Source organism: Loxodonta africana, chromosome 4, assembly GCF_030014295.1.
Source record: "Loxodonta africana isolate mLoxAfr1 chromosome 4, mLoxAfr1.hap2, whole genome shotgun sequence".
Classification (NCBI taxonomy): domain Eukaryota; kingdom Metazoa; phylum Chordata; class Mammalia; order Proboscidea; family Elephantidae; genus Loxodonta; species Loxodonta africana.
The window spans coordinates 80,400,581-80,409,763 of NC_087345.1; positions in this window are offsets into that span (position 1 = coordinate 80,400,581).

Here is a 9,183-nt window from a genome sequence, read left to right on the forward strand (position 1 = left end):
TTCGACTGTGTGGATCATAACAAATTATGGGCAACATTGTGAAGAATGGGAATTCCAGAACACTTAACTGTGCTCATGAGGAACCTGTACATAGATCAAGAGGCAGTTGTTTGGACAGAACAAGGGGATACTGAGTGATTTAAAGTCAGGAAAGGTGTGCATCAGGAGGGAGGGAGGGCGCATTCACTAGTTAGGTAGTAGACGAGAACTAATTTAGGTGAAGGGAAGGACAACACGCAGTACAGGAGAGGTCAGCACAACTGGACTAAACCAAAAGCAAAGAAGTTTCCTGAATAAACTGAATGCTTCAAAGGCCAGCATAGCAGGGCCAGGGGTTTGAGGACCATGGTTTAAGGGGACATCTAGGTCAATTGGCATAACAAAATCTATTAAGAAAACATTCTGCATCCAACTGGGGTCTTAAACGCTGGCAAGTGGCCATCTAAGATGCATCAATTGATCTCAACCCACCTGGACCAAAGGAGAATGAAGAACACCAAAGACACAGGTAAGTATGAGATCAAGAGTAAGAATGGGTCACATAAATCAGAGACTACATCAAACTGAGACCAGAAGAACTAGATGGTGCCTGGCTATAGCTGATGACTGTCATGACAGGGAACACAACAGAGAATCCCTGGAGGAGCAGGAGAGGAGTGAGATGCAGACCTCAAATTCTCATAAAAAGAGCAGACTTAATGGGCTCACTTAGACTAGAAGGACCCCAGAGGTCATGGTCCCCAGACTTTTTGTTAGCCCAAGACAGGAACCATTCCCAAAGCCAACTCTTCAAAGAGGGATTGGACTGGAGTATAAGACAGAAAATGATACTGGTGAGGAGTGAGCTTCTTGGATCAAGCAGACGCATGAGACTATGTTTGCAGCTCCTGTCAGGAGGGGAGATGTGAAGACCGAGGGGGACAGGAGCTGGCAGAATGGACACAGAAATACAGGGCGGAGAGAAGGAGTGTGCTGTCTCATTAGGGGGTGAGCAACTAGAAGTATATAGCAAGGTGTGTATAAGGTTTTGTATGAGAGACTGACTTAATTTGTAAGCTTTCACTTAAAGCCCAATAAAATTTTTAAAAAGTTATTGATATAGGTTCACAAATGCTAATTACCACAATATTGTTGCTAATACCTCAGAAAAATTTGACAAGATCATTGAATATAAAAACACTGGCAGCAATGAAAACAATAGTGCATGCTTGTAGCGCATGCAGATGAAACCACATGATTCGAAGTGTCTTTGCAATTGGGTAATAATGACAGCTCTGACCAGAGTGCATTAGAAGATTCAAAAAGTAAATTAGCACAGAGTTTTAGCCTTGCAGGTATATTGATACATGTAAGCTGGGCTTAGGAAAAATGTTTTCATTGTTATAACTTCAAGGATATTTTTATATAAAGTAATAAATTTCTGCTGAAACACGCACAAAAATTTTATAGACAGTCATTTGGTGTCACCCCCTGTGACTGTGTCACCCGGTGTGTTCTGCATCCCCCACATCCTCCTAGTGATGCCACTGGGTCACCTTACAATGATTTCCAAAAATACCCTCATATTTTCTGCCCTGAGTAGGCTCTGAGGTAGAGGAAACAGAGAGGAGTGCCTCGCCTCAGTCCTTCAGGCAGTCCCTGGACAGGATGGAAGAGACATATACAGCAATTTGCGGATAAGGTATGCCCTTCTTTTCTGGAACAAGAGTCCAGGGTCCCACATGGGGCATATGGGCTGCCCTCTTCCCGCCTGCTGCCAAGCCAGGGAGGGTTGGGGCAAGGGCAAGGTAAAAGCCACAATGCTTTTCTACCTTTTTGAAGTCACTTTTTCTTGATTTATCATTTGCTTGGTTGTTATAAACTTTTGACTAATTTCAGAGTTCCCACTAAGTTGGATCTGAGAGTTTCTGGTTGTTCTTTCTATGTTTCATTGGAGGAATGAAAGTTTGGTGCTGTCCATTCTGCCAGTTTTCTGACATGACTCTACATGGATTATTTCTTTGCCTTTAAATAAATATTACAAAGTTTACCGTGTCCAGTGAATAAGCCTTACCTCAGGGATGCATGTGGTCGGTGCTCCAAGGGAGGAAGAATTAGGTGGCTTCAGGTCAAGGTCTGAGTTGGATGACCTGTGGAGAGAGTTGAAGGGGAAAGTTGGATTATCCTCCAGCCCCTCTACCCATAGGCTGAAGGGCAATTGTTTCCTTTTCAGGATTTCTCAAGTAGCCTAGGGTCAAAGGATTAGACACAAGGAGGAAAAAAAAAAAGACATGTCCATAGGGAACTGGTATGGTCCCAGGTTTCCTTGCTGAAGGAATTCAAACTTCTTCCCTTCACCAGAAACCTCCTTGCAGCCCTCATGTACATCCCATCCATGAGATCCACCTCACCTCCAAACTCTATCCTCCCTCATGTTTCAAACCAAGATTCTCTCCACACCCACTCCCAGTAATGAAGTGAGAGTCATGTCTGGATCCCCAGAACTACATATTCTGCTAACGTTGTTGAGAGCCTACTGTATGCTTGTCTTAGGCTGGTTTCTCTAGAGAAATAAAACTAGTATGTACACACACATGCACATACATACACATATATATATATATATAAAGAGAGAGGGGGAGATGAAATGGCTCATGTGGTTGTAGAGACTGGCAAGTCCCAAGTTCATGGGTCAGGCATCAGGCTGCAGGCTTCTCCTGACTCATGTAGCTTCAGGGGCTGATGAATCCAAGATTGACAGGCAATATGGCAGGCTGCTGGCTTAAGTCCCAAGAACTGGAGGTATGATGAGCTGAATGTAGGATCCAGAGTGAGCAAATGCCTTGGAAGTCCATGTATATTGGATGCAGGCCACACCCCTAAGGAAACTCCCCTTACAACTGATTGAGTGATCACATCAGATCAAATCATGAAAGTGATTATATCACAAAATGGAGGATAACTACATCATTACCCAGAACCCAGTGACACATAACTGCCAAATTACATGATTACATAATTGCTAAACTACATCATTACATAACTGCCAAGCTACATCATTACATAACTGCCAATCCACTGAGAATCTCAGCTCAGCCAAGTTAACACACAACCTTAACCATTACAGTCCAACCCTTGTCAACTTGGCACCTGTACACATCTGCTTAAATCATACACAATCTCTAAATAAAGACAATTGCAAAGCCATACTTGTGCCTAACCTGATACAACTAACATTTGTACAACTGAAAGTGTACTAGTCCCATTTACAACTTATATTTTACATGTGAGGAAAACAAAAATATTTGATGCACACATACAAGGAAGGAATACTCATAACAATTACAGTCCTCATTTTTACAACTGGTGACATGGTTGTAACTGATATTTAGAATTACCTTCTTCCACCACCCATTCTGTATATTCCTTTTGCCCTCAACAAGTACCTCAGCTAGTTGTGATTCTTTGCCTGGGCGGGAGGAGTTTACCCAAAACTTCATCCCTTCATCCCATTAGTAGTCATGTTGGAATTGGGTTGCTGTAGTTTTCCATTGACTTTAATCATAGGGCACGGTAGTATTAAGAGGTATCCTAAGGAATATCCTGTATTCCAGACACACTCTTCTTTACCTCCATTATGTAATATGAAACCAATTTCTCATTGGTAATCAGGATCAAGCACACCAGCCAATATAGTAACTCCCTTATTTGCCTATTGATCCAGAGGCATGAGGACTCCAAAGTGGATGGGTGGCATTCTTAACTTCTATTTTATTAGAACCAGTGTTTTGTCTCCTGGTAGGAGTATCCTTCCCTTTGGAACTAAGACCTCTAGACCCGTAGAGCACAGGGTCGTGGGAACAGGAAACAAAAATTTTATGAGTGGGTCAATAGGGTGGTGAGTGGTACCACCCCTTGATTCCTGGACCCACGAATCCTGGCTATCTGAGAAATAGCACCATATACTGGACACTAGTTTAGACATTGTCCCAACCCTGCAAGGTATTGCCACCTAGTTGGCACTGTAATTGTGTCTTTAGAAGACCATTCCATCATTCTGTCAAGCCAACTGCTTCGGGATGATGGGGAACATGGTAAGACCAGTGAATTCCATGATCATGAGCCTATTGCCACACTTCATTTGCTGTGAATTGAGTCCCTTGATCTGAGACGATGCTGTGTGGGATACCATGATTGTCATGCATTGAATTGTGTCCCCCCAAAGTATCTGTCAACTTAGCTGGGCCATGATTCTCAGTATTGTGTGATTGTCCACCACTTTGTGTAATGTTCCTATATGTTGTAAATCCTATCGCTGTGATGTAATAAGATGGATTAGCAGCAGTTATATTGATGAAGTCTACAAGATTAGGTAGTGTGTTAAGCCAATCTCTTTTGAGACATAAAAGAGAGAAATGGGCAGAGAGACATGGGGACCTCATACTACCAAGAAAGCAGTATCGGGAGCAGAGTATGTCCTTTGGACCTAAGGTTCCTGCACTGAGATTCTCCCAGACCAAGGGAAGACTGATGACAAGGACCTTCTTCCAGAGCCAACAGAGAAAGAAAGCCTTCCCCTGGAGCTAATGCACTGAATTTGGACTTGTAGCCTACTAGACAGTGACACAATAAATTTCTCTTTGTTAAAGCCATCCACTTGTGGTATTTCTGTTACAGCAGCACTAGATAACTAAGATAATTATAGTGGATAACAGATGGTAGTTTTGGCATAAGCACTGCGTGCAGGGAAGGCAAATCCATATCCAGAGTAAATGCTTATTCCAGTAAGAACAAATTGCTGCCTTTTCCATGATGGAAGCAGTCCAATGTAATTAACTTGCTACTAAGTTGCTGGCTGATCACCTCAAGGAATGGTGCCATATTGGGGACTCAGTGTTGGTCTCTGTTGCTGGCAGATCGGACACTCAGCAGAGGCTGTAGTCAAATCAGCCTTGTTGAGTGGAAGTCTATGTTGCTGAGCCCATGCACAACCTCTATTCCTGCCACCAAGGCCACTTTGTTCACAAGCCTATTGGGCAATTTCAGGAGCGGCTGTGAAAACAGGATGACCGTTTTCCACAGAACACGTCATCATGTCCACTTGATTGCTAAAATCCTCCTCTACCGAGGTCACCCTTTGGTGAGCATTCAAGTGAGACAAAAGTGTCTTACACTTCTTCAGCCCATTCAGGGAGGTATAGCCACATACCTCTTCCCCATAACTCCTTGTCTCCAATTTTCCAATCATGTTCCTTCGAAGTCCCTGACTATCTAGCCAAATCATTGGCCATAGGCCATGAATCAGTACACAATCGCACCTCTGGCCATTTCTCCTTCCAAGCAAAGTGAACAACCAGGTGCATTGCTCAAAGGTCTGCCCATTAGGAGTATTTCCCTTCACCACCGCCCTTCAAGGAGGTTCCAGAGAGTGGCTGTAGTGCTGCTGCTGTCCACTTTCTAGTGGTGCCTGCATATTTCACAACACCATCTGTAAACCAGACAAGAGTTTTCTCTTTCTCAGTCAACCAGTCAGAAGGAACTTCCCATGAGGCCATAGGTGTATACTGGGGAAGGGCAGGTAATGTGACAGGAGTGGAGATGATGGGCAACTTACTAGTGCCTTAAGGTCTTGCTCAGGCAGGATCTCATATATACCATTTTCATTTAATGATGAACTGTTGCTGTGCACATCTGACTTGATGGCTCTGTGGGTCACACAACACTCAGTTCATGATGGGAAGCTCAGGCTACTTGGTGACTTGGTGGCCCATGGTTAAGTATTCAGTCTCTACTAAAGTCCAGTAACAAGCAAAAAGCTGTTTCTCAAAAGGAGAGTAGTTATCTGCAGAGAATAGCAGTGCTTTGCTCCAAAATTCTAAGGATCTGCACTGTGATTCATCAATAGAGGCCTGCCAAAGACTCCAAACAATATCTCTATCTGCCATTGGTACTTCAGGCACCATTGGATCATCAAGATCATATGGCCCAAGTGGCAGAGCAGCTTGCACGACAGCCTGAACTTGTTGAATAGCCTTGTCTTGTTCTGAGGCCTACTCAAAACTAGCAGCTTTTTGAGGCATTTAATAAATATGCTGGAATAACACACCTAAATGAGGGATATGTTGCCTCCAAAATCCATACATGCCCACCAGGCATTGTGCCTCCTTTTTGGTTTTGGGTGGGGTCAGATGCAGCAACTTTTCCTTCACTTTGCGAGGAATACCTTGACATGCCCCATATCACTGGACCCCTAGGAATTTCACTGAAGTAGAAGATGCCTGAATTTTTGTCAGATTAATTTCTCACCCTCTAACAAACGTTTTACCAATAAGCCCAGAGTCATTGAAACGTCTTCTTACTAGGTCCAATCAGCATAATGTCACCAATATAGTGTAACAGTGTGATGTGTTTAGGAAGGGAAAGGCAATCAAGTTTTCTGCAGACTACATTATGACATAGGGCTGGAGAGTTGATATACCTCTGAGGTAGGAGAGTGAAGGTGTATTGCTGGCCTTGCCAGCTGAAGGCAAACTACTTCTGGAGTTCCTTCAAAACTGGAATTGAAAAAAAGGCTTTGAACAGATCATTAGCTGCATACCAGGTACCAGGAGATGTATTCATTTGCTCAAGCAATGTAACCAAATCTAGAACTAGTTGCAATTGGAGTCACCACCTGGTTAAGTTTTCGATAATCCACTGTCATTCTCCAAGATCCACCTGTTTTTTTGCACATGCCAAATAGGTGAGTTGAATGGGGATGTGGTGGTGATGGCAGTAATCTCCACAATCCCTTCAGGAATGCAGTATTGCTTTTGGTTTACTATTTTCCTACATAAGGGCAGTTCTGACGGCTTCCACTTGACTTTTCCTACCATAATAGTCCTTACTCCATTTGTCAGAGATCAAATGTGGGGGTTCTGCCAGTTGCTGAGTATATCTATTCCAATTATACATTCTGGAACTGGAGAAATCACTACAGGATGGATTCGGGGACCACCTGGCCCGACTGTGAGATGGATATGAGCTAAGACTCCATTAATAACCTGACCTCTATATGCTCCCACTCTAACTGGTGATGTTTTGGGTCTCCTGGAATTAGTGTCGGTCAGAGCCAGTATCCAGTAACCTCTGAAAAGTCTGATTACTTTTTTTCCACCAATGAACAGTCACTCTTGTAAAAGGCTGTAGATTCCTTTGGGGAAGGCTGGGAGAGAGATTAACAGTATAAATTTTTGGCAGTATATTGAAGTCCTTCCTCAAGGGGGCCTGGTCTCCCTTTCATTCAAGGGGTTGTGGGTCTTTAAACTTGCTCAAGTCTGGGAATTGATTGAGGGGCTGTGATTATTCTGACAATTTGAGTTAGGCTGCTGTTCACTTGACTTAGAATTATCTGATTGTAGAGATCAATAGTAGGTTTCCTATCTACTTCACTCCTAGGGACACCACAGCTAAGTAGCCAATGTCATAAATCCATTCAAGTCAGACTATCCTGATTACTGGATACTGGCTCTGAGCTGACACCAATGTTTATTGCGGTATTATTCGACACAGCCAAAAGGTGGAAACTTGAATGTTCCTCAAAAGGTGAATGGATAAACAAAATGCGTTATATCCATAGAATGAAACACTATTCACCCTTAAAATGGAATGAAGTTCTGACAAATGTTATGACATGGATGAATCTTGAGAACATTATGCTGAGAGAAGTAAGTCAGATGCAAAGGACAAATATTGGATGATCCCAGTTATATGAAATATTTAGAATAGGCAAATGCATAGTGACTAAAGTTTACTAGTGGTTACAAGTGACTGGGGAAGGGAGGAATGCAAGTTATACCTGATTGGGTACAGGGTTTCTGTTTGGGGTGATAAAATACATTTAGAAATGTATAGTGGTGATGGTAGTACAACATGCTGACTGTAATTAGTGTCACTGGACTGTACACTTAAAATGTTAAAATGGCATTTTTCTTATGTATATATCATAATTTAATTATAACAATTAAAATTATGTATATGTTCAATTGTAAAAATATTAATAACACCACATTTTCCAATTCAACATTTTTCACATATATGATTCAGTGAGATCAATTTCATCGGTCAGCTGTGCAATCATCACCAATGTCCTTTGCCAAATTTTTTTTTTTTTTATAAACAAAAACTCAATGCTCCTTAAACAATAATTCTTCCATCACCCCTTCATCTCACTCCTGGTTGTTGTTGCTGTTGTTAGGTGCCGTTCAGTCGGTTCCAACTCATAGCGACCCTATGTACAACAGAACGAAACACTGCCCTGTCCTGAGCCATCCTTACAATCGTTGTTATGCTTGAGCTCATTGTTGCAGCCACTGTGTCAGTCCACCTCGTTGAGGGCCTTCCTCTTTTCTGCTGACACTGTACTCTGCCAAGCATGATGTCCTTCTCCAGGGACTGATTCCTCCTGACAACATGTCCAAAGTATGTAAGACGCAGTCTCGCCAACCTTGCCTCTAAGGAGCATTCTGGTTGTACTTCTTCTAAGATAGATTTGTTCGTTCTTTTGGCAATCCATGGTATATTGAATATTCTTTGCCAAAGCCACAATTCAAAGATGTCAATTCTTCGGTCTTCCTTATTCATTGTCCAGCTTTCACATGCATATGATGCGATTGAAAATACCATGGCTTGGGTCAGGCACACCTTGGTCTTCAAGGTGACATCTTTGCTCTTCAACACTTTGAAGAGGTCCTTTGCAGCATATTTATCCAGTGCGCTACGTCTTTTGATTTCTTGACTGCTGCTTCCATGGCTGTTGATTGTGGATCCAAGTAAGATGAAATCCTTGACAACTTCAATCTTTGCTCCATTTATCATAATGTTGTTCTTTGGTCCAGTTGTGAGGATATTTGTTTTCTTTATATTGAGGTGCAATCCATACTGAAGGCTGTGGTCTCTGATCTTCATTAGTAAGTGCTTCAAGTCCTCTTCACTTTCAGGAAGCAAGGTTGTGTCATCTGCATAACGCAGATTGTTAATGAGTCTTCCTTCAATCCTGATGCCCTGTTCTTCTACATATAGTCCAGCTTCTCGTAATATTTGCTCGGCATACAGATTGAATAGGTAAGGTGAAAGAATACAACCCTGACGCACATCTTTCCTGACTTTAAACCAGTCAGTACCCCCTTGTTCTGTCTGAACAACCGCCTCTTGATCTATGTAAAG